The 24,525-nt window shown below is 44.8% G+C and overlaps 1 protein-coding gene across 2 annotated transcripts in view; it reads right to left on the minus strand.

Moving 5' to 3' along the window:
* Nucleotides 1–24,525, minus strand: part of DNM3 (dynamin 3) — a 952,228-nt gene that overhangs the window by 159,315 nt on the left and 768,388 nt on the right. The gene's annotated exons all lie outside the window — the stretch shown is intronic.

Genomic DNA, 24,525 nt, shown 5'->3' on the forward strand with positions numbered 1-24,525 from the left:
AGCGTTTTTTCACACACACCCATAAAACGGCCAGTTTCCGCCCAGAAACACCCACTTCCTGTCAATCACACTCCGATCACCAGAACGAAGAAAAATCCTTGTTATGCCGTGAGTAAAATACCTAACTTTTGAGTAAAATAACTAAGCGCATGCGCTCTGCGAACATTGCGCATGCGCAGTAAGCGACTAATCGCAATATAGAGAAAATCGGCAACGAGCGCACAACTCGGAATGAGGGCCATAGTCAGGAATTGTTGAAGTAAAATAGTACCACTGGAGTGGAAATAGGAAAGTTATAACTTACCTTCCCTATAATGGACACTGATGTAATTATACGAGATTTGACCATTGTAAGTGAGAGCAAGTATACTAATAATGTGGATACATCAATTAATTAATGGCCAAATTCTCAACTCAACTTGATCAAATAAAGTATGTCCTTAGAACATCATAAAGATATATACAAAAATATTATGCAAGAGCTTAATAGTGTATTTAATTTATCTGTGTATCCATAGATGAATTAATCTTTTATCCAATATGATTATAGACCAGCGTGACGTGCAGAAACATAGATAAATGTATTTTGTTGCCATCTAACCTTAAGAAGAATTTTCCATCCCTACCAACAATTTCCTGAAAGTATGGGCCTTGATGATTCAATATTACTGACCACTACCAATGTGTACTGTATATGACTTTGGAAGCTTTATATACAATCACGCTCTCTCTTTCTCCTGGTGAACATGGGTGTGGATCATTAGTTCTACACTAATAAGTTCTACAGTCAATAAGTCGACCATGAATGGTTGACCTGAATTAGGTCGATAGGGTCAAAAGGTCAACATGGAATAGGTTGACAGTAGAAAAGGTCGACATGGAAATGGTTGATACAAAAAGGTTCACACAATTTAAAAAAAAATAAGAATTTACTTACCGATAATTCTATTTCTCGTAGTCCGTAGTGGATGCTGGGGACTCCGTCAGGACCATGGGGAATAGCGGCTCCGCAGGAGACAGGGCACAAAAATAAAGCTTTAGGATCAGGTGGTGTGTACTGGCTCCTCCCCCTATGACCCTCCTCCAAGCCTCAGTTAGGATACTGTGCCCGGACGAGCGTACACAACAAGGAAGGATATTGAACCCCGGGTAAGACTCATACCAGCCACACCAATCACACCGTATAACTTGTGATCTGAACCCAGTTAACAGTATGACAAACGTAGGAGCCTCTGAACAGACGGCTCACAACAAATAACAACCCGATTTTTTTGTAACAATAACTATGTACAAGTATTGCAGACAATCCGCACTTGGGATGGGCGCCCAGCATCCACTACGGACTACGAGAAATAGAATTATCGGTAAGTAAATTCTTATTTTCTCTAACGTCCTAAGTGGATGCTGGGGACTCCGTCAGGACCATGGGGATTATACCAAAGCTCCCAAACGGGCGGGAGAGTGCGGATGACTCTGCAGCACCGAATGAGAGAACTCAAGGTCCTCCTCAGCCAGGGTATCAAATTTGTAGAATTTTGCAAACGTATTTGTCCCTGACCAAGTAGCAGCTCGGCAGAGTTGTAATGCCGAGACTCCCCGGGCAGCCGCCCAGGATGAGCCCACTTTCCTTGTGGAATGGGCCTTGACAGATTTAGGTTGTGGCAAGCCTGCCACAGAATGTGCAAGTTGAATTGTGCTACAAATCCAACGAGCAATCGTCTGCTTAGAAGCAGGAGCACCCATCTTGTTGGGTGCATACAATATAAGCAGTGAGTCAGACTTTCTGACTCCCGCCGTTCTTGAAATATATATTTTCAATGCCCGGACCACGTCCAACAACTTGGAATCCTCCAACTCGTTAGTAGCCGCAGGCACCACAATAGGCTGGTTCAGGTGAAACGCTGACACCACCTTAGGCAGAAAATGAGGACGCGTCCGCAGTTCTGCCCTGTCCGTATGGAAAATCAGATATGGGCTCTTATATGATAAAGCCGCCAATTCTGATACTCTCCTGGCTGAAGCCAGGGCCAGTAGCATGGTTACTTTCCATGTGAGATACTTCAGCTCCACCGATTTGAGCGGCTCAAACCAATGGGATTTGAGAAAATCCAAGACTACATTAAGATCCCACGGTGCCACTGGGGGCACAACCGGGGGCTGTATATGTAGTACTCCTTTTACAAAAGTCTGGACTTCAGGAACTGAAGCCAATTCTTTCTGGAAGAAAATCGACAGGGCCGAAATTTGAACCTTAATGGACCCCAATTTGAGGCCCATAGACAATCCTGTTTGCAGGAAATGTAGGAATCGACCCAGTTGAAATTCCTCCGTGGGGCCTTCCTGGCCTCACACCACGCAACATATTTCCTCCAAATGCGGTGATAATGTTGTGCAGTCACCTCCTTCCTGGCCTTTACCAGTGTAGGAATGACCTCTTCCGGAATGCCTTTTTCCTTTAGAATTCGGCGTTCAACCGCCATGCCGTCAAACGCAGCCGCGGTAAGTCTTGGAATAGACACGGTCCCTGCTGAAGCAGGTCCCGTCTTAGAGGTAGAGGCCACGGATCCTCCGTGAGCATCTCTTGAAGTTCCGGGTACCAAGTTCTTCTTGGCCAATCCGGAGCCACTAGTATCGTTCTTACTCCCTTTTGCCGTATAATTCTCAGTACTTTTGGTATGAGAGGCAGAGGAGGGAACACATACACTGACTGGAACACCCACGGTGTTACCAGAGCGTCCACAGCTATTGCCTGAGGATCTCTTGACCTGGCGCAATACCTGTCCAGTTTTTTGTTGAGGCGGGACGCCATCATATCCACCATTGGTTTTTCCCAACGGTTCACAATCATGTGGAAGACTTCTGGATGAAGTCCCCACTCTCCCGGGTGTAAATCGTGTCTGCTGAGGAAGTCTGCTTCCCAGTTGTCCACTCCCGGAATGAATACTGCTGACAGTGCTATCACATGATCTTCCGCCCAGCGAAGAATCCTTGCAGCTTCTGCCATTGCTGTCCTGCTTCTTGTGCCGCCCTGTCTGTTTACGTGGGCGACTGCCGTGATGTTGTCCGACTGGATCAACACCGGCTGACCCTGAAGCAGGGGTTTTGCCAGACTTAGAGCATTGTAAATCGCTCTTAGCTCCAGTATATTTATGTGAAGAGACATCTCCAGGCTTGACCATACTCCCTGGAAGTTTCTTCCTTGTGTGACCGCTCCCCAGCCTCTCAGACTGGCATCCGTGGTCACCAGGACCCAGTCCTGTATGCCGAATCTGCGGCCCTCTAACAGATGAGCACTCTGCAACCACCACAGAAGAGACACCCTTGTCCGTGGCGATAAGGTTATCCGCTGATGCATCTGCAGATGCGATCCGGACCATTTGTCCAGCAGATCCCACTGAAAAGTTCGTGCGTGGAATCTGCCGAATGGAATCGCTTCGTAAGAAGCCACCATCTTTCCCAGGACTCTTGTGCATTGATGCACAGACACTGTCCCTGGTTTTAGGAGGTTCCTGACAAGTTCGGATAACTCCCTGGCTTTCTCCTCAAGAAGAAACACCTTTTTCTGAACCGTGTCCAGAATCATTCCCAGGAATAGCAGACGTGTCGTCGGGGTCAACTGAGATTTTGGAAAATTCAGAATCCACCCGTGTTGTTGCAGCACTAGTTGGGTTAGTGCTACTCCGTCTTCCAGCTGTTCTCTGGATCTTGCCCTTATCAGGAGATCGTCCAAGTAAGGGATAATTAATACGCCTCTTCTTCGTAGAAGGATCATCATTTCGGCCATTACCTTGGTAAAGACCCGAGGTGCCGTGGACAATCCAAACGGCAGCGTCTGAAACTGATAATGACAGTTTTGCACCACGAACCTGAGGTACCCTTGATGTGAAGGGCAAATTGGGACATGCAGGTAAGCGTCCTTTATGTCCAGGGACACCATAAAGTCCCCTTCTTCCAGATTCGCTATCACTGCTCTGAGTGACTCCATCTTGAACTTGAATTTTTGTATGTACAGGTTCAAAGATTTGAGATTTAGAATAGGTCTTACCGAGCCGTCCGGCTTCGGTACCACAAATAGCGTGGAGTAATACCCCTTTCCCTGTTGTAGGAGGGGTACCTTGACTATCACCTGCTGAGCAAACAGCTTGTGAATGGCTTCCAATACCGTCACCCTGTCTGAGGGAGACGTTGGCAAAGCAGACTTTAGGAACCGGCGAGGGGGAGACTTCTCGAATTCCAACCTGTAACCCTGAGATACTACCTGCAGAATCCAGGGGTCCACCTGTGAGCAAGCCCACTGTGCGCTGAAATTCTTGAGTCGACCCCCCACCGTTCCTGAGTCCGCTTGTAAGGCCCCAGCGTCATGCTGAGGGCTTTGCAGAACCCTGGGAGGGCTTCTGTTCCTGGGCAGGGGCTGCTTGCTGCCCTCTCTTACCCCTTCCTCTGCCCCGAGGCAGATATGACTGTCCTTTTGTCCGCTTGTTCTTATAGGAACGAAAGGACTGCGGCTGAAAAGACGGTGTCTTTTTCTGTTGGGAGGGGGTCTGAGGTAAAAAAGTGGATTTTCCGGCAGTTGCCGTAGCCACCAGATCCGATAGACCGACGCCAAATAATTCCTCCCCTTTATACGGCAATACTTCCATATGTCGTTTGGAATCCGCATCACCTGACCACTGTCGCGTCCATAAACTCCTTCTGGCAGATATGGACATCGCATTTACTCTCGATGCCAGAGTGCAAATATCTCTCTGCGCATCTCGCATATAAAGGAAAGCATCCTTTAATTGCTCTATAGTCAATAAAATACTGTCCCTATCCAGGGTATCAATATTTTCAGTCAGGGAATCCAACCAGACGACCCCAGCACTGCACATCCAGGCTGAGGCGATGGCTGGTCGCAGTATAACACCAGTATGTGTGTATATACTTTTTAAGGTAGTTTCCAGCCTCCTATCTGCTGGATCCTTGAGGGCGGCCGTATCAGGAGACGGTAACGCCACTTGTTTTGATAAGCGTGTGAGCGCCTTATCCACCCTAGGGGGTGTTTCCCAGCGCGCCCTAACCTCTGGCGGGAAAGGGTATAATGCTAATAACTTTTTTGAAATTAGCATTTTTCTATCTGGGTTAACCCACGCTTCATCACATACATCATTTAATTCCTCTGATTCAGGAAAAACTACAGGTAGTTTTTTCACCCCCCACATAATACCCCTTTTTGTGGTACTTGTAGTATCAGAGATATGCAAAGCCTCCTTCATTGCCGTGATCATATAACGTGTGGCCCTACTTGAAAATACGTTTGTTTCATCACCGTCGACACTAGATTCAGTGTCTGTGTCTGGGTCTGTGTCGACCGACTGAGGTAAAGGGCGCTTTACAGCCCCTGACGGTGTCTGAGACGCCTGGGCAGGTACTAACTGGTTTGCCGGCCGTCTCATGTCGTCAACTGATTTTTGTAATGTGCTGACATTATCACGTAATTCCATAAACAAAGCCATCCATTCCGGTGTCGACTCCCTGGGGGGTGACATCACCATTATCGGCAATTGCTCTGCCTCCACGCCAACATCGTCCTCATACATTTCGACACACACGTACCGACACACAGCAGACACACAGGGAATGCTCTTATCGAAGACAGGACCCCACTAGCCCTTTGGGGAGACAGAGGGAGAGTTTGCCAGCACACACCCAAGCGCTATAATATATATGGGAACAACCCTATATAAGTGTTGTTCCTTATAGCCGCTTAAATATATAAAAATATCGCCAAAATATGCCCCCCCTCTCTGTTTTACCCTGTTTCTGTAGTGCAGTGCAGGGGAGAGTCCTGGGAGCCTTCCTCACAGCGGAGCTGAGCAGGAAAATGGCGCTGTGTGCTGAGGAGAATAAGCCCCGCCCCCTATTCCGGCGGGCTTTTCTCCCGGAGTTTTAGACATTTGGCATGGGTTAAATACATACATATAGCCTTAATGGCTATATGTGATGTATTCTTTTGCCATAAAAGGTATTATATATTGCTGCCCAGGGCGCCCCCAGCAGCGCCCTGCACCCTCCGTGACCGTCTGGTGTGAAGTGTGTGACAACAATGGCGCACAGCTGCAGTGCTGTGCGCTACCTTCATGAAGACTGAAGAGCCTTCTGCCGCCTGTTTCCGGACCTTCAATCTTCAGCATCTGTAAGGGGGGTCGGCGGCGCGGCTCCGGGACGAACCCCAGGGTGAGACCTGTGTTCCGACTCCCTCTGGAGCTAATGGTGTCCAGTAGCCTAAGAATCCAATCCATCCTGCACGCAGGTGAGTTGAAATTCTCTCCCCTAAGTCCCTCGATGCAGTGAGCCTGTTGCCAGCAGGACTCACTGAAAATAAAAAACCTAAAAAACTTTTTCTAAGCAGCTCTTTAGGAGAGCCACCTAGATTGCACCCTGCTCGGACGGGCACAAAAACCTAACTGAGGCTTGGAGGAGGGTCATAGGGGGAGGAGCCAGTACACACCACCTGATCCTAAAGCTTTATTTTTGTGCCCTGTCTCCTGCGGAGCCGCTATTCCCCATGGTCCTGACGGAGTCCCCAGCATCCACTTAGGACGTTAGAGAAATTGGGGCGTTTTGTCACTTTTCTGCTACAAAAAAAGTCCAATTAGTGTACCTCGCTCCACTGCTGCTGCGCTCGGCACAGGTTACTATTTCCAATCGTAGTCCATGTAAATGGTAAAATATGAAAAAGTTTAAAAAAATGGAAGAAAAAAAAACACCCGTCGACCAAATGTGTGTCCACCATTGTCATGTTGCCTTTTGAACCTGTCGACCTTTTGAACCTGTTGACATTTTGAACTGTCTACCTTTTACTTGTTGACCTTTTGACCATGTCCACCTTTTGACCCTGGTGACCTAATGCATGTCAACCATTAGTGGACGACCTCTTGATGGGAGACCTTTTTAGTGTAGATCTATAGACCGGATACCACTGAATATACAGTATGCCATCTCTGCTCATGCCCCAGAACCAAGTTATGCAAGCATCAGTGATGCAGAATAGTAAACATTTCAGTCGCTTATCCACTTGTGACTGACTGTGTGTGGCTGGGCTGTAACATGGTGTTCTCACTTAGGTAAAGTGGCAAGAGGAATACCGCAGGAAAACACGGCACGACCACTACCACAGGTATACAACAATTGATAAGAGAAAATAAAGTAAAACTTGGAACATTAATAAAATAGCAAGAAATATAAAGTTCATAAATCATTTTCTTTACTGATCTTCTTAGGAAAAAGAGGCAGCAGTTGTTAGGTGCCCTTAAAATGAAGTGGCAAGAGGGTGTGTTAATGGAGTTGCAGACTAGCCGTAATGATGATAATGACTATCAGACTAAAGGGCCCCATACACTTATACGACATGACGGTCCGTCATGTCGTCTAGGATTTCCCTTCAACCTCCCGGCAGCCTCCCGTGCGGCAGGATAGTAAAAGATACATCGAATGCTGTCCTTTTGCATACAATGTATCTTTTACTATCCCAGCCATTCCTGCGGGATCCGACATATCACGAGTGTAGCACTCGTGATATGTCGGATCTAGGGTGATCCGATCCAATGCTCACGGGAACGCGCATCGGATTGGATCGGGTGTAAAGCACAACGAAAATGCCCGATTTCACCCAATATATCTGCCCGAATGCCCGAATTGGGCTGAAATCGGGCATTATCATTCTAGTGTATGGGGCCCTTAAAGGGTTGATTCAATTAGGGATATGGCAGCCCACCCCATAAATAAGTGCTTCACTTGCGGCACTACGGTAGCCTGGGGTGAGATGGGGACAAGAAGGTTGCAAGATAAAGTGCCATTGCTAGTATTTCCATTACAACTGCAACAGCCCTTCGCCCCTCTCACCCCTAATTGAATTGACCCACAAGAATATAATAAGGGCCGACAACCCGTAACAGGCACATATATGCAATTAGTCCCGTGCATGTAATGTGGGAGAATTATGGCTGACATGCCAAAAACAAAAAGCTAAACCCAAAGTACAGATAGGCTCTTATTTTAATTAGAGATGAGCGGGTTCGGTTCATCGAGATCCGAACCCCCTGAACTTCACCTATTTTACACGGTTCCAAGGCAGCCTTGGATCTTCCCGCCTTGCTCGGTTAACCCGAACAAGGCCGAACGTTATCATCCCGCTGTCGGATTCTCGCGAGATTCGTATTCTATATAAAGAGCCGCACGTCGCCGCCATTTTCACTCGTGAATTGGAGATTGAACGGAGAGGACGTGGCTACGTTCTCTGCCTGAAAAGCTCCATATCTGTGCTCAGTGTGCTGCAAATATCTGTGCTCAGTGTGCTGCATTTTGGTGACCAACAGTATATAGTTGTACAGTACAGTAGGCCATTGCTGTATCTTGCAGCTCTGTGTCACTGCAAGTATCCATTCCATATCGGTGCTGCATTTTTGTGAGCAGTATATGTAGTAGTACAGTGCAGCATTTTGGTGACCAACAGTATATAGTTGTACAGTACAGTAGGCCATTGCTGTATCTTGCAGCTCTGTGTCACTGCAAGTATCCATTCCATATCTGTGCTGCATTTTTGTGAGCAGTATATAAAGTAGTACAGTGCAGCATTTTGGTGACCAACAGTATATAGTTGTGCAGTACAGTAGGCCATTGCTGTATCTTGCAGCTCTGTGTCACTGCAAGTATCCATTCCATATCTGTGCTGCATTTTTGTGAGCAGTATATAAAGTAGTACAGTGCAGCATTTTGGTGACCAACAGTATATAGTTGTACAGTACAGTAGGCCATTGCTGTATCTTGCAGCTCCGTGTCACTTCAAGTATCCATATCTGTGCTGCATTGTTGTGAGCAGTATATAGTAGTACAGTGCAGCATTGTGGTGACCAGTATACTACAGTACAATAGTCCAGTGCTGTTCTCGCTGCTCAGTGTCAGTTCTCCGTAGTATCATCAGTGCTCAGTAAAATCAGTGCTCAGTATAATCAGTGATTGATCAGTATAATCAGTTCTCAATATAATCAGTGCGCTGTTAGACGCGCACCCGTTTTCCGCCATTAGTGCATTGGGATTTAGACAATTGATGAAGTTATTGTGTCCCCGGTACAAAATCCCATCTAGATTCCACTTCACTAGGCAGACGATAGCGAGATTTTAGCAATTAATATCAGTGATTTATAATTAATTGTTAATTACAGTGATCTTGCCAAATGATTCCAGTGATTTTGTCATTTTCTTCCAGTGATTTGGACCAATAATACCATTGATTAGAACGAATAATTCCTGTGATTTTGTCATTTTCTTCCAGTGATTTGGACCAATAATACCATTGATTAGAACGAATAATTCCTGTGATTTTGTCATTTTCTTCCAGTGATTTGGACCAATAATACCATTGATTAGAACAAATAATTCCTGTGATTTTGTCATTTTCTTCCAGTGATTTGGACCAATAATACCATTGATTAGAACAAATAATTCCTGTGATATTGAGGTGTTTGTGTCGCTTAGCTTAGCCGTCCAGCGACCACAGTGCACCTCTTTTTCTCTTTTCTTTGCATCATGTGCTGTTTGGGGCCAATTTTTTTAAGTGCCATCCTGTCTGACACTGCAGTGCCACTCCTAGATGGGCCAGGTGTTTGTGCCGCCCTCTTGGGTCGCTTAGCTTAGTCATCCAGCTACCTCGGTGCAAATTTTATTACTAAAAATAATATTGTGAGGTGTTCAGAATAGACTGGAAATGAGTGGAAATTATGGTTATTGAGGTTAATAATACTATGGGATCAAAATTACCCCCAAATTCTATGATTTAAGCTGTTTTTGAGGGGTTTTGGAAAAAAAACACCCGAATCCAAAACACACCCGAATCCGACAAAACATTTTCAGGGAGGTTTTGCCAAGACGCGTCCGAATCCAAAACACGGCCGCGGAACCGAATCCAAAACCAAAACACATAACCCGAAAAATTTCCGGTGCACATCTCTAATTTTAATGAAGATTATTTCAGTAAGTCCAAGGAAAAATTTATATTTAAATTAGGGTTAAGGTTTTTCCCCTTTGAATTTGCCATGGTAGTAATAAATGTGACACTATGTGACCTGCTTGTTGGCACATCTATTTATTCTAATGAGGAATAAGGGTAAAATCAAGCTTATATTTTCTCTTGCACCAACAATTCAAGTACAACCGGTGTACATGTCTCACAAGGAGCCTATTTTGTCCTGGCGTTACTACAGGCTACCCCTTTGTATAAAGGCAATATTGTTTCAATTAAATTTAAACCACTTAGCCAAAACAAAGCAAATAAATGGAGTGCCAGAAACATATAACGGAATTATTCTGGCACTGAAAGACTTCAGCCATTTAGAAAGAGTCACAGAAACTTCCTGTGTATGTCCGTAACACCATAGAAGCTAAACCTGCCTAAATCTGTGCATTTCATCAAAACCTGAAAAAAATATAGAGAACGAAATACAGAATGACCCTGATCTGTTCTACTTAATCATAGCCAAGAATACATTTATACAGTGCAAAGTCTGAAATGATTGTGGGTAATGTGTGGTTAGAAGACTTGTGTCGGTATGACTTGCTTCATTGTTATAATTAAAACAAAGGAAACACGATTACCTTTAATAATAATTAAATAATAGAAAACACAGTGATTGTACATAGTATAATAAAAAAGTTTTTGTTTCTACCAAAACCACATTTTGCAGACAGCTTAGTCCCTTGCATCCACCCCCAGAATCAGACTGGAATTTCTCTCTCTCCACCCCTCGTACCCCCCCCCCCCTCCCCCCTCCCCCCCATCACTTATATCCTGTATGTGCTTTTGGAGTTTTCTTTGTTTAAATTACAGGGCTGCAATAAGAGACTTTTGTTGGCTAAGCATGGCAGGGACACATGTTTAGCATTATCCCCATCAAGAGAATGTTAAAATAAAAATAGCCACTGGTCTCAGATCTTGTACAAGTGTGCTAGGGGGAGGAATTAAAAAAGGGAATTTAGTGTGTGAATGGTATGAAAACGTTTAACCTTTCTGTCCTTGGGGGCAATAAAACTGGGGCATTCTTACAGCACCTTGCTAACACAAGGTAATTAGGGCAAAAGTTGACTGTCTGATGACAAAGGTCACACAGACTACAATACTACAAAATAAAATACCTTTGTTTAATTGGCGTTCTTATTACAATTATTTGTTCTGGGGGAACAAAATCATCAAACTTTATACAACCAGACTGAATATCAATACATTTCTAAACTAAAGATCACCGTTATGGATAAAACACTAGGAGACATGCATAGTTCAAGAGATGCAGCAGGAGGCTCAGCAAGAGGCTGCAAGGGTCAGACAGCAAACTAAAGGCTTATGAAAAGTTAGTGCATATTTCAAGGTGTTAGGCAGCTTGCGATACAGATTCCATCCTGATGCACGCTCCCGTGGGGTCAATATCGTAAGGCTAGATAGACTTTGCAGCCAAGCAGGCCCGGTGCTACACGCTCAGCAAAGGGATGCAGTGCAGGTAGGCGCCAAGCAGGAGAGGCGCTCTAGCTGCTCTGCATGCCCGCTGCTGCGCCACCTTTCCCCCTGCTGCTGCCGACTGCTGCACCTGTCACACTGTGACAGGCAGCGGCGCCAGCAGCTTTAAGCGTCCTCTCCCCCTCCCTGACTGTGTGACAGCACAGAGCCAGAGTGTGCACTGTGCAGGCCAGGAAGGAAGACCCAAAAGGGGGCAGAGCTACACGGAACGGAGGGGCAGAGCTACATGGGACCAGGCTGATTATGAGGAGGAACAGAAGGATGGACAGCTCCGGCCAGCCAGACTTCCTTTTGGTAAGAAAACGAATAGAGAGTGAGTGAGCTTGAGAAATTGTGTGTGTGTGTGTGTGTGTGTGTGTGTGTGTGTGTGTGTATCAATGTGTATCTATGTGTGTGTATCTGTGTGACTGGTTGGGTAAAATGGGTGTAAGCAGCACTACCACAAGCGGAATTTTGTGTAAGTGGCACTACTGCAGGGGGGATTTTGTGTAAGCGGTACAATTAAGAGGGCATTTTGTCTAAGCGGCACCACTACAGGGGGGATTTTGTGTAAGCGGCACTACTAAGGGGTCATTTTGTGTAACCAACACTACTAAAGGAGGGATTTTGTGTAAGCGGCACTACTACAGGGGGGGGGGGGATTTTGTGTAAGCGGCACCACTACGGGGTGGGATTTTGTGTAAGCGGAATTGCTACAGGGTGGGATTTTGTGTAAGCGGCACTACTACAGGGGGGGGATTTTGTGTAAGCGGCATTACTACAGGGGGGATTTTGTGTAAGCGGCACTACTACAGGGGGGGATTTTGTGTAAGCAGCATTACTACAGGGGGGATTTTGTGTAAGCGGCACTACTAAGGGGGAATTTTGTGTAAACGGCACTACTACAGGGGGGATTTTGTGTAAGTGGCACTACTACACGGGGGATTTTGTGTATAAGAAGCACTACTGCGTATGGTGTTATGTGAATAAGATTGTACTACTGTGGTGTCATTTGAAATGGGGGTACTATTGTGTGGCAATGCCCCTTCCGTGTAAGACCACACTAATTTTTCGGTGTGCACCAAAGGCGCACACTGTCCCTTTGTAAAGTATAGGAGGGCGCAAATTTATAGTTTGCAGGGGGGCGCCGAACACCCTAGCACCGGCCTTGCAGGCAAGTCAATCTTGACTATCTAGTGTACTATCTAGTATAAAGTATAGTCAAAATTGGCACTTAGTCAAAATCGTACATAGACAAAATCTCAAGCACAGACAGTCAAAATCTGTACAATCTGTGCTGTCTGTGCTCTGGGGGCGTTAAAGTGAAATCGCATAGTCAAAATCGGGTGAGCAAGGATCTCACCGTATGTACACACCTTTAGAGACACAAGAGCAAATATACAGATCAACATACAGATGGGTGTGGTATGCGTGACCGGTGGAATGCCAGCGGGAGTGGGGGATTGAGTGCAGCAAGCCCCTTGCGGGCTCGGTGGCAACCGGGTTCTATTCCCATTCATGAGTAGGAATAGTCCCTGCATGCCAACCGTTAGGATTGTGAGGGGAGGGATGTAGGGGGAGGTATTGTGAAACATAACTACATCCCCCATAGATATATATATATATAGACCCATGCTAATATGGAAGAAAGAAAGGCACTTGCCATGAATACATGTAGCATTCTGCACGTTTCATTTCAAAAGATGGTCTGTCAGTCCAATGTTTCTATCTGCTACCTAAAGCTGGGTACACACTGGAGCGATGTTGGGTCGATTTGCCATTTCGTAATGACAATTCGCCTACATCGTTCAATGTGTACAGGTGATTGCGCTCCCAGGGTCACTAGTGATGGACAATAGGTTTAATGTGCTGCACATCAAACTTAGCGATATCACTAGCGACCTTGTTTATGCTAATGGAGGACGGAACATGATCGTTCCATCCTTCATGAAATTCCTTCCAGTGTGTACACTCAATCTGGGCTCAAGGGCATTCGTTCCAATGTCGGAACGAATTAGCGTTGCTCCGTGTGTACCCAGCTTTAGACACCTCAGTATGTGTGTCCTTGATAAAGGTCTCATAGTATCAGAAACAATGAAATAATAGACATTTTTATACTGAACATGTAAAGTGCTGGCCACATAATAAACATAAACTAAAAAATAATCCCTTATGAAAAAATAAAATAAATGACACATATCTAGGTGTAAATTTTAATGCCATGATACAATTTCAGAGGGTTGGCATTGTATACTTGTTCCATAAACTGTTACTCTGTTACCGTTATCAGCCATTGCAGGAGCCAAACAGTTACACAATCAGCATGCGAGCTCTTGCGTGCTAATGGGAACCCATTAGCGCTCCTAAAGCCAGTTTGACACTACTGAAGAAGAAAAGCAATATGTTAGATGATAATTTATATTACACAGATTTTTTTTAAAAATACATGTCTGCATTTCATTTAGAATGTTATAATTTATAATGCCACTTTGCATTCTGCATTTTGTTTCAGTTTAGTCTGTCTATTTGTGGCACTCCAGCAAGTAATAATAAGGGGCATTCCGAGTTGATCGTAGCTGTGCTAAATTTAGCACAGCTACGATCTTCTTCCCAGACATGCGGGGGGACGCCCAGCACAGGGCTAGTCGGCCCCGCATGTCAGTGCCGCCCCCCCTTGCAGAAGTGCAAAGGCATCGCACAGCGGCGATGCCTTTGCACTTCACGAGTAGCTCCCGGCCAGCGCAAGTTTAGCGTGCTGGCCGGGAGCTACTCGTCGCTCCCTTCCCGGCTTGCAGCGGCTGCGTGTGACATCACGCAGCAGCAGCGGCCCGCCCCCCGTTCGGTCCGCCCACGCCTGTGTTGGCCAGGCCAAACCCACGAAACGGTGGCCAAACGCCGCCGTTCCGCCCCCTCCCGCCCAGCGATCGCCTCTGCCTGTCAATCAGGCAGAGGCGATTGCATTCCTGCTACGGCCTTCGGCCGTCTGGCATGCGCCGGCGCACTACAACACTGGCACATGCGCAGCAGGGACCCGTTCGCTCTGCTGCGTTAAAACCCCCAATGACCTGTGATGTTTACGGAAATTAGTAGTGTAACAAAATATTTGGTGCATAGTTATTTTATGTTATGAAATCTCATATCTCATGGCATTTTGTTAATATTATATGTCTCATGGAAATTATGTTGAGGAATGGGGCAGTATGGATGGTGTAATGGTTAGCATTACTGCCTCACAGCACTGAGGTCATGGGTTCGATTCCCACCATGGCCCTAACTGTGCGGAGTTTGTATAGTCTCCCCGTACTTGTGTGGATTTCTCCAGGTTCTCCGGTTTCCTCCCACAATCCAAAAATATACTGGTAGGTGATTGGATCCCAACAAACTTAACCCTAGTGCATGTGTGTGTACATGTGATAGGGAATCTAGAGTGTAAGCTCCACTGGGGCAGGGACTCATGTGAATGGCCAAATATTCTCTGTAAAGCGCTGCGGAATATATGTAAATAACTGGTAATAAATAATAATATTTCAAATTTACATAGCTAACAGTAGGAACTGAAGATGTTCTCAAATAAACATCCATTTTCGGGTGATATGCGCAAATCTAGGGATGGGTGTCATTTTCAATGGCAATAGGTAGCCTGCATATATTTCTATGGGGGCTGCTATTTATGAGCTTTACCAAACTCTAGAATGTGAAGCATTGCAGAACTTCACCGTGGTAGCTAATGCTATCTGTAGATACTGTATGTTAGTCAGTGTAGCCTCTCCAGCAATGGCCGCTCACGTTCTGTTGACTGTACATGTGAAGTGATGCAATTGGCACCCAAATGCCAGAGCAAAGTGATTGCATTACAAGTCACTTCTACACATAGCAGGTACAGGCTCCTATTGAAGCCGCTGTCCCTAGATGTGTTTAATGGTACATCACTACGATATATAATAATTACTTATTGCCACTATAATTGTTGATGATAAATTACAGTTATCGGGTCTAAACTTTGATAATATACATGTCCCTAAGAATGATATCATACAGGTACTTTCCTGTCCACCCTCAAAGGGCAGAGTCTAATTTCTCAGAATATACATCAATCAATTTTATTAGTAATGAAAAGTGAATATCACACAATTATTAAACTGCTCAAAATTGCTTATAAAAATCTGATGATATGACTGTTACAATTATAATTATCTTAGTTTTATTAAACAGCGGTAGTCCTAAAATAAACACACTGATACATAACTTTTAATAAATGTGACCAAAAATCTTCCTGTAACTTGCAGACAGACTGATGTAATGAGTTGTTCTAGGTTACTAATACCCCTTTCACACCGCAGCTTGTACTCGGTAATTTGCCGTTTTTACTGGCTTCCTAAACGGTTCGAGCTGCGATGTGAAAGGGTCACCTTCAATTTACCGTTTACAAAATACCGGTATTTGAAACGGTAAAAAAGCAGGGTCTTACCCGTTTCAGACCCGTTTAATTGTGCAGTGTGAAAGGGTCTGAAACGGTATTTGCAAGCCCCAGAAGGTGATAGGCTGTCTCCATGTGTGATGTCACCAGGCAGAAGCAGGAAATAAACATTTAAAATGACAACCACTGTTTTGTATGGGTGAAACGGGTTCAGTGTGAAAGGTACCAAAACGGTAATGAAATGGTAATATACTTATTACAACATGCGATGTGAAGGGGGTTTAACTGCTCAGACCCGTTTTAAGAACCGTTTAAAGAACCATTTCAAAAGCAGGTTTTGCGATGTGAAAGCAGCATAAGCAGCGCACAGTCCTGTGGATTAGGAGTAAGGTGAATTGGCTAGGATATCCTGAATTAAGCACTTCACTAATATCGTATCCAATGATATGATGGCAGAGTGATAAAAATACATTATTTTCCACAAGCGTTTGTAATATTGAAATTGTCAAGTTTTAGGCCACCTGTGAAAGCACTGAGTAGCGTGCATTAGCCTGCATGCCACAGATACGCATATGTGCTAACTGAGGGAACTGCTCAGATCTGTGGGATTGCAGACCTCCAGCGTTTTTGCTTTTCTACAAAAAATGATGTCCCTCTAGGGAATAAGTGCATACAATGCCAAGGAATACAGCAATGCGTCATTTCACTTGATTGCAAGAAAACCACTGGAGGATTGAATGAGGCCTTTTCGAAAGGCACTTTAGGCCACACAAAATGAAATCCATGATCCAGACCTATAACAGCACTTTATTGCTTACACTAAATCACTCAAGTTTGTGACAGCTCTCACAAGAGAAAAATGTGCAGCGGAATTATACTTAAAATTCACCCATGAACTGTTTTGTTTCCTGAACCGATCACATTCACCGTCCTACATAAGCAGAAATAAACCTCAATCCCACAAATAATCCTCAAATGTCCTCTGTTTTGCCCTACTCCTTCTCATTGCAGCTGGTGACTTCTCTTCCAACCTTGGGCCTCGTTTAATCCCCACAATGACCACAATGAGCCTAATTCAGGTTTGCAAGCAAAGCAAAAAATCACACAACTGGCCAAAACCATGCTGCATTGCAGGTGGGGCAGATGAAACATGTGCAGAGAGATGTAGGTTTGAGTGGGATTTGTTCAACTGAAACCTAAATTGCAGTGTAAAAATAAAGCTGTCTAACATTTGTGGGTTACATTCAAAAGCAGCCAGTATTTAACCTGCACAGAAACAATATAAGACACCAAATCTAAATCTCTCTGCACATGTTACATCTGCTCCACCTGCAATGCAGCATGGTTTTGCCTGGTTGTCTGCCTTTTTGCTTTGCTTACAAACCTGAGTCAGGTCCAATCTGCAAATGCATGATCCAACAAAATACTTTCCAACCACTTCATACTTCCAAACCCTCTAACACTATTCACATATCTTCAGTACGCTCAATGCTCTTTTCCTGTACACTTTGAAATGTAAGATATGTTTGTAAAAAACACATCCATTCATATCAGTTAATGTTAAAATCCCTCAACCTCCTTGCCAGTACAAAATCTTGATTTACCACACTCTTTTCCTGCAAAACCTTCACTCCACTGACCATCATTACACAGCATTTTCTTGGTTCACTTCTTACCTATTGAATAGCTCCTTTAATATACAGTGGGGGTCATTCCGAGTTGTTCGCTCTGTAAATTTCTTTGCATCGCAGCGTTTTTCCGCTTAGTGCGCATGCGCAATGTTCGCACTGCGACTGCGCCAAGTAAATTTGCTATGCAGTTAGGAATTTTACTCACGGCTTTTTCATCGTTCTGGTGATCGTAATGTGATTGACAGGAAGTGGGTGTTTCTGGGCGGAAACTGACCGTTTTATGGGAGTGTGTGAAAAAACGCTACAGTTTCTGGGAAAAACGCGGGAGTGGCCGGAGAAACGGAGGAGTGTCTGGGCGAACGCTGGGTGTGTTTGTGACGTCAAACCAGGAACGACAAGCACTGAACTGATCGCAGATGCCGAGTAAGTCTCGAGTTACTCAGAAACTGCACAGAGATGTCTTATCGCAATATTGCGAATCTTTCGTTCGCAATTTTAAGATGCTAAGATTCACTCCCAGTAGGCGGCGGCTTAGCGTGTGCAAAGCTGCTAAAAGCAGCTTGCGAGCGAACAACTCGGAATGAGGGCCAGTATTTCTGCCTCTGTCACATCAACTCCAGTCTCACTATTGAGCCCCATAAACCTCTGTTCTTGGTTTGTGTTTTTCTCATTGAACACTTAGGGGGTATCCAATTAGCTGTGAAGAAATATAGTGATTTTTCCAGATGTTCCGTCGATATTTATTTAAGGCTATCCTATCAGAATCCCACGAGAAAAAAAAAATGCATTTTCTTACAGAAACACACAGGTTCAATGAAACCTGTGTGTTTTCACTGGACACAACCCCGTTTTAGCATGATAACGGTGTTGCTTTTTGGGATTTGGTTTCACCTGCTTGAGGCAGGTGAAACAAAATCTCTGATAAGACACGGCTCCTGCCGGCTTATCTGGGCTAATTGGATAGCCCCCGGTGAGAAAAATTACTCGTAGTAATTTACCACTTGTAATTGGATACCCCCCTATTCTCTAATGGGCCCTACACACTAGGTGATTAATCTCAAAGATATGAACAATCTCGTTCATAAATGAACGAGATACCGTTCATATCTTTAGTGTGGAGGCTCCAGCGATGAACGATGAGCGATCCATCGCTGGTCTCCCGTCGGCTGTGCATGCAGGCCAATATGGATGATCTCGTCCATATTTGCCTGCATTTCTATGGAGCCGTATGACGGGGGGAGTGAAGAAACTTCACTCCCCCCATCACTGCCCCCCCCCGCCGCCGGGTCGCCCGTCGCCCGTATCCGCCATCGGGCAGCTCGGCGGCGGATCGGCCAATGTGTAGGGCCCAATAGTTTCACATTTTGCCTTAAGTTCGGTACACACTGAGCAATATATCATCCATTCATGGGACTAGACAATATTTTGCTAGTGGGTTGGCGGGTGTGAACACCTGATGTGTCTGTGAATGACACTTTTAAGATGGATAGAAATGGTGATACATGGGGGTGAGAATACCAGATTGTAAGAGTTGCAATATTCTTGGCAGGAAAAGGTGAGTGTGTGGATTAGAGTTTTGGTAGAATATTGTGTAAAAGACGAGCATATTATAGCAATATATCTAAAAGCATGCAACAGGGCTGGAAGAGAAAGTGGATATGAAGAATAATACATTGGGCCAGTTAAATAACACTGGTCTTGAGAGACTGAGGAGATTGTGGCGTCGCTGACTGGGAGGTAGGGAGGTGGAGGTTTTGGGAGGAGAGAAAATGTTAATTTCTCTTTTTGACATACATACCCATTTTCCACTAGCTCCTTAAAACACGGGTAAATGCGTGGGGGGCGCGCATTTACCCGTGTTTTGCCCTAGTGGAAAAGGGTCCCCTGCAAATTCCCGGATCAAGTGATCCGGGAATCCTACCCGGGTAGCTTGCCGGGTTGAACATGTGTTCAACCCGGTAAGCTATCTAGTGTGAACGGGAGCCGTGTCGAGGCGACACGGCTCCCGTTCACAGTGTATGGAAGGGCGGCGCTGGGAGACCCCTGCCGCGTCACTAGCAGCGTCCCCAACCCGGCAATATGCCAAGTTGGTGAGCGCTGTGGGAAAGGGGGCTGTAGACACGGCTGCGACCCGTGCTACAGTGGAAAAGGGGTATTAGGCTGTAGATAGCATTGGAACATCCATGTAGAGATATCAAAATGACAGTTGGTTACACGAGAACAGAAGCACAAAGATAGCTTTTGGTGCTGTCGGAGTACAGCTGGTACGTTACACCGCAGCGACAGGTCGGTGTACCTGCCATCACACCGACAGAGAGGCTGCTCCCACGTCATCCAGGCAGCACTTCGCAGCTACTGCTCTCTCTCTCTCATATATATATATATATATATATCTTTTTTTCTTGATTCTTAAATGGAAAATTAGGGAGTTTTCATCTAACACTCCTTGCGGGCAGGACTAAATTGTGTGTTGTTTTTTTAAGAATCCTATTTAAGTGACTATAGATGTGTGTTAGAAGCACAAACTTTTCATACATGCTACAATAAAGCAAACAATTGGTCTAGCGTTGTCTGAGCATTCCCCTCATTGTGTTGGTAATTAAATAGTGAAGAACTTATGCATGCTTGAATACTAAGATGCACACATTAATATGTATCATTGATTGTTTATACTATTTTCCATGATAAAATGTTGAGTTATCAACTTCAATCTGTGTCTCAGATTTGCTCCCACAATAGAGCCATGCTCAGACTCAGTAGATTTCATAATCCCTAGACCATCCCAAAAACTGCAATGCTAGCTAGTTAAAGGACCAGTAAACTCTTGAAAACACTTTTCAATGTCCATCCCCATAAAAATAATTCTGTCTATCTCCATCATTATGCAGTGCTGCAATGATTGTTACCACATATGTTCAAGGTGTCTATCCATGTAAGGATAGCTAAGCACTTTACATGGCTGTCAGGGGCTGGATATCAGTCAAACACATGGAGCATTCTCAGAATAACCATTGGGACGGGAATCAATCATCCTGTTGGTGATTCCCTGCAATCAAGAAGGTATTTAGCAATTCTTTCAGTTAATCATTGCCTCAGTATTATGCTTCCTGATTTCTAGGTACCTCCCAACTATTCCACTTTAGCTGGGACAGTGTCAATTTGAGAGTTCTGTCCCCCAGATCAAGACTTTTGTCCTAATTCCAGGAAAGTTCATAGTTATATGCTGCTGATAGTGTCTTTTCAATGCCATGTGTACCAGCTGGTGGAACTAAAGTGGTGTTTTTAGTGGGGAAGGAGTGTGAGCATCACAGCATTTTGGAAGTGCTGGGCCTGCCCACAGGGAACATAGCCACTTCCCAGTCTCTTTGCACCCGTACTATCCGGATTCATAGTTGCCTACCCTCCCGCATCCTGTAGGAGACTACCGGTTCACTGTGGAGTCTCCTGCTGCCCCGGATTGTAATTCAAAACCACCAGATTCCTCTTCTACCTCAGGAATCTGGACTGCGCTTATGCAAGACCAGATTTGATGGGGGGGGGCTTCAGGACGGACCGCAGTGTCTGAATTAGGGGACCCTAAGCCCTGACACCAGCCACAAGCACCAACACTGAGCCTGCTGCTTCCCCGATTAACCCTCGTCACACACCACCTGACTAGGAAGCAGCTGAGACAGGAGCCGGTAAGAACCCCCCTTCTTAAGCAGCATTGCACTGGTGAGTAGAACTACTTATCACATACAGCTCAAGGCACCATCTCCTACATCTACGGGGCCCTGGTGTCAGTGTGACATACAACTTTTGCTGGCACCTTACCCGTGGTGGCTTTGCAATCCCAGTGGGCTTGCTAGGTGGCCCTGTGGCAGCAAAACTGAATGGTGCTCTCCCTCTGCTGTGAGGGACACTGACCGGGACCGTTTCCTTCACCCACCCCTGGAGTGTACTTATGTCTGCAGGAATCATCCTGGGCTGTTTTAGTCTTCTCATCGGGCAACTGTACTGCCACTTCACTCTGGAAGTGGGCGGCCATTGATGATCCTGAAGAGTAGGAAAATATCCTTTTATGGCATTTGCAGCTGAATCCATTTTCCACTGTATGTTGTGCCCTTACTCATCCCATACAAAACTGTTCCCCTATGTGTGGTCCCCTTAGCAGAGTAGTAGTGCACGATATCGGAAATTTTCTGTCTTGGCCGACTGATCTGATCAACGATGTTTGCGACCAAGATTTCTACGGTTTATGATAGGAAACACCGAAATAATTGTTCAAACACTATGGGCAGTATTCAACACCTGTCGGAAGCGGCACCGTTTCAGACAGGTTGCCGTTCCGACAGGACCCGTCAGTCGGAATCAGCATCTCGCTTCACTGATCTAGTCAAAGCTTTTGCCTTCCGACACTCCCCTTGTCGGAAAGCAGCAATCTGTCGGATTGTGAGCGGAGTGCTGTCGGCTTCCCGCCCTTAGGGATTAGATAAAAGGGCTGTTTGCTATGTGCTCCTGGCGCCATTTTTGTAACCTGCAGAGTGGAGAGAGGTGCTGTAGAGTGCTGATTTGGATGCTTTTGCTGTGGTAAAGTGCACCCTGGCGAAATAAACTCCCAGCAAGCTTTCATCTACACCTTCATCTACAGACAACGTTGGACAGAGGAGAGGTCGTTTTAGGACTTTTTTCTACACTGTTAGGTGTTTTGTTCATATGTTTGTAAATCCAGTCATAAGGACACAGAGACATGTGAGTTCACTGCTGTGCTGTTTTATTCCATCACCAACTCCAGACACACTGCACACTGGACCACCCACTTCCCAGCATCCCCCTAGTCCCAGGAACCATCACTGAAGATTCAGGCTTACACATATATTAGTAAGGGAGTGTCTACAAATATTAAGCATTCTAATACACTAACATCACATCCTCTTTTCTTTAAAGATAAGCCCTGTACGCTTTAATGCAACAATTAACAACGTCATATTAAGAACATCACCTAACACATTTCAATGAGTCTCTCAGGTCTGCGTATTTCCCTTTTGGGTCTTTCATACACAGTCTGTGTTTCATCTACCATGTTGGACCTTTCTAGAATCGTGGTTTGTTCACCATTATGAGGATCATCATAAATGTCAGATGAAGGGTCATGTCAGTCATGTTGTCTTCATTATGGTTAGGTTGAGATCTTAAATTCACCCGATTTCTTCTTATTTCCGTTCCACGCTCTGTACATATAGTATAAGATCTTGGTGCTACTTGTGCTTGCACAATACCTTTCTGCACCCAAATACCTTTCTTGTGATCTCTGAGACGGACTTGGTCACCCGATTTTAGATCAGATAAGCTTTTTGTTCGCCTGTCATGGAACAGTTTCTGTTTTGCCTGTTGATGTTCCTTACTCAGTCTGACCAACGCTGAGTTATGTGTATTAAGCAGTTCATCATGTATCGGGAGATTTGCTCTAATCCTCCTTCCCATCAGCATTTGTGCAGGAGAAAGTCCATTCTCTAAAGGTGTACTGCGGTAGATTAAAAGACTTTTGTAGAAATCTTCTTTACCTTCTTGAGCTTTTTTCATGAGACTCTTTACAGTTTTTATTGAACTTTCCACCAACCCATTTGAGCGTGGATAGTGGGGACTTGATGCAGTATGGACAAATTCCCACTCATCAGCAAATTGTCTAAATTCAGCACTGGAAAACTGAGGACCATTGTCAGTGAATACTTCCATAGGAACACCATGCCTTGCAAAGATTGATTTCATGCAATTGATTACGGCTTTACTAGTAGTTGTATGTAGTGTCTTCACCTCAGGGTAGTTAGAGTAATAATAATAGAGACACAACAATGTACGTTTTTCCATTACAATCAAACAAATCTGCGCCAACTTTCTGGTACGGTCTCTTTGGCACTGCGTGAGGACTCAGTGGCTCGACTTGTTGTTTCGGTCTATACGTAAGACATAATTCACATGTAGCTGTAGTCTGTGCTATGTCTTGGTTCATTCTTGCCCAATACATAACTTCACGCGCTCTCCGCTTACATTTTTCTTCTCCTAAGTGGCCTTCATGTATCTTGCACAGCATAGTTTTTCTTAGTCGTGTAGGTATGACAAACCTATTGCCTTTGTAAATAATACCATCGACAACTGTAAGGTCACTGCGGTACATCCAATAATCATGGATAGACAGTGGGCATGCATGTTTTTCTGCTGGCCAACCTTTCAGAATGATATCTTTCAACACTTTCATTGTGTCATCTGTCTCAGTTTCTTTCCTAATCTGTTCTTGTCTTGCAAGAGACACTGGTAGATAAGCTACGATCAAATTAACATAGGCTTCTATCTCTTCATCCATCAGACTTTTGGAACCTTCACTTTTGTCCACAGCACGAGAAAGTGTATCAGCAATGTACATGTATTTGCCGGGACAGTACAGCAAGTGTACATCATATTTCTGTAGTCTGAAAAGCATTCGTTGAATTCTCATGGGACAGTCATGTAATGATTTAGTCATGATAGCTACCAATGGCTTGTGGTCAGTTTCCACTGTAAATGTTTGACCATACACAAACTGATGAAATCGCTCACATGCATATGTGATCGCTAGAAGTTCTTTTTCTATCTGAGCATACCTTGTTTCAGCAATTGTCAGTGCTCTTGATGCATAGATTACTGGTTGCCATGTATCCTCATGTTCTTGTAACAGCACTGAGCCTAGGCCAAATTGTGAAGCATCTGCTGAAATTCTTATTCTTTTCGCAGGATCAAAGAATTTTAGCACTGGTTGCTCTGTAATGATCTGTTTCAAGTTTTGCCAACTTTCTTCTTGTTAATGTGACCACATCCACTCGTTATCTTTGTCCAACAACCATCTAAGAGAGGCTTTTCGTTCAGAGAATTGAGAAATAAACTTTCCTAAGTAAGTAATCATTCCTAGGAATCTTCTGACGTCGTCTTTGTTGTTAGGA

Source organism: Pseudophryne corroboree, chromosome 9, assembly GCF_028390025.1.
Source record: "Pseudophryne corroboree isolate aPseCor3 chromosome 9, aPseCor3.hap2, whole genome shotgun sequence".
NCBI classification, from domain to species: Eukaryota; Metazoa; Chordata; class Amphibia; order Anura; family Myobatrachidae; genus Pseudophryne; species Pseudophryne corroboree.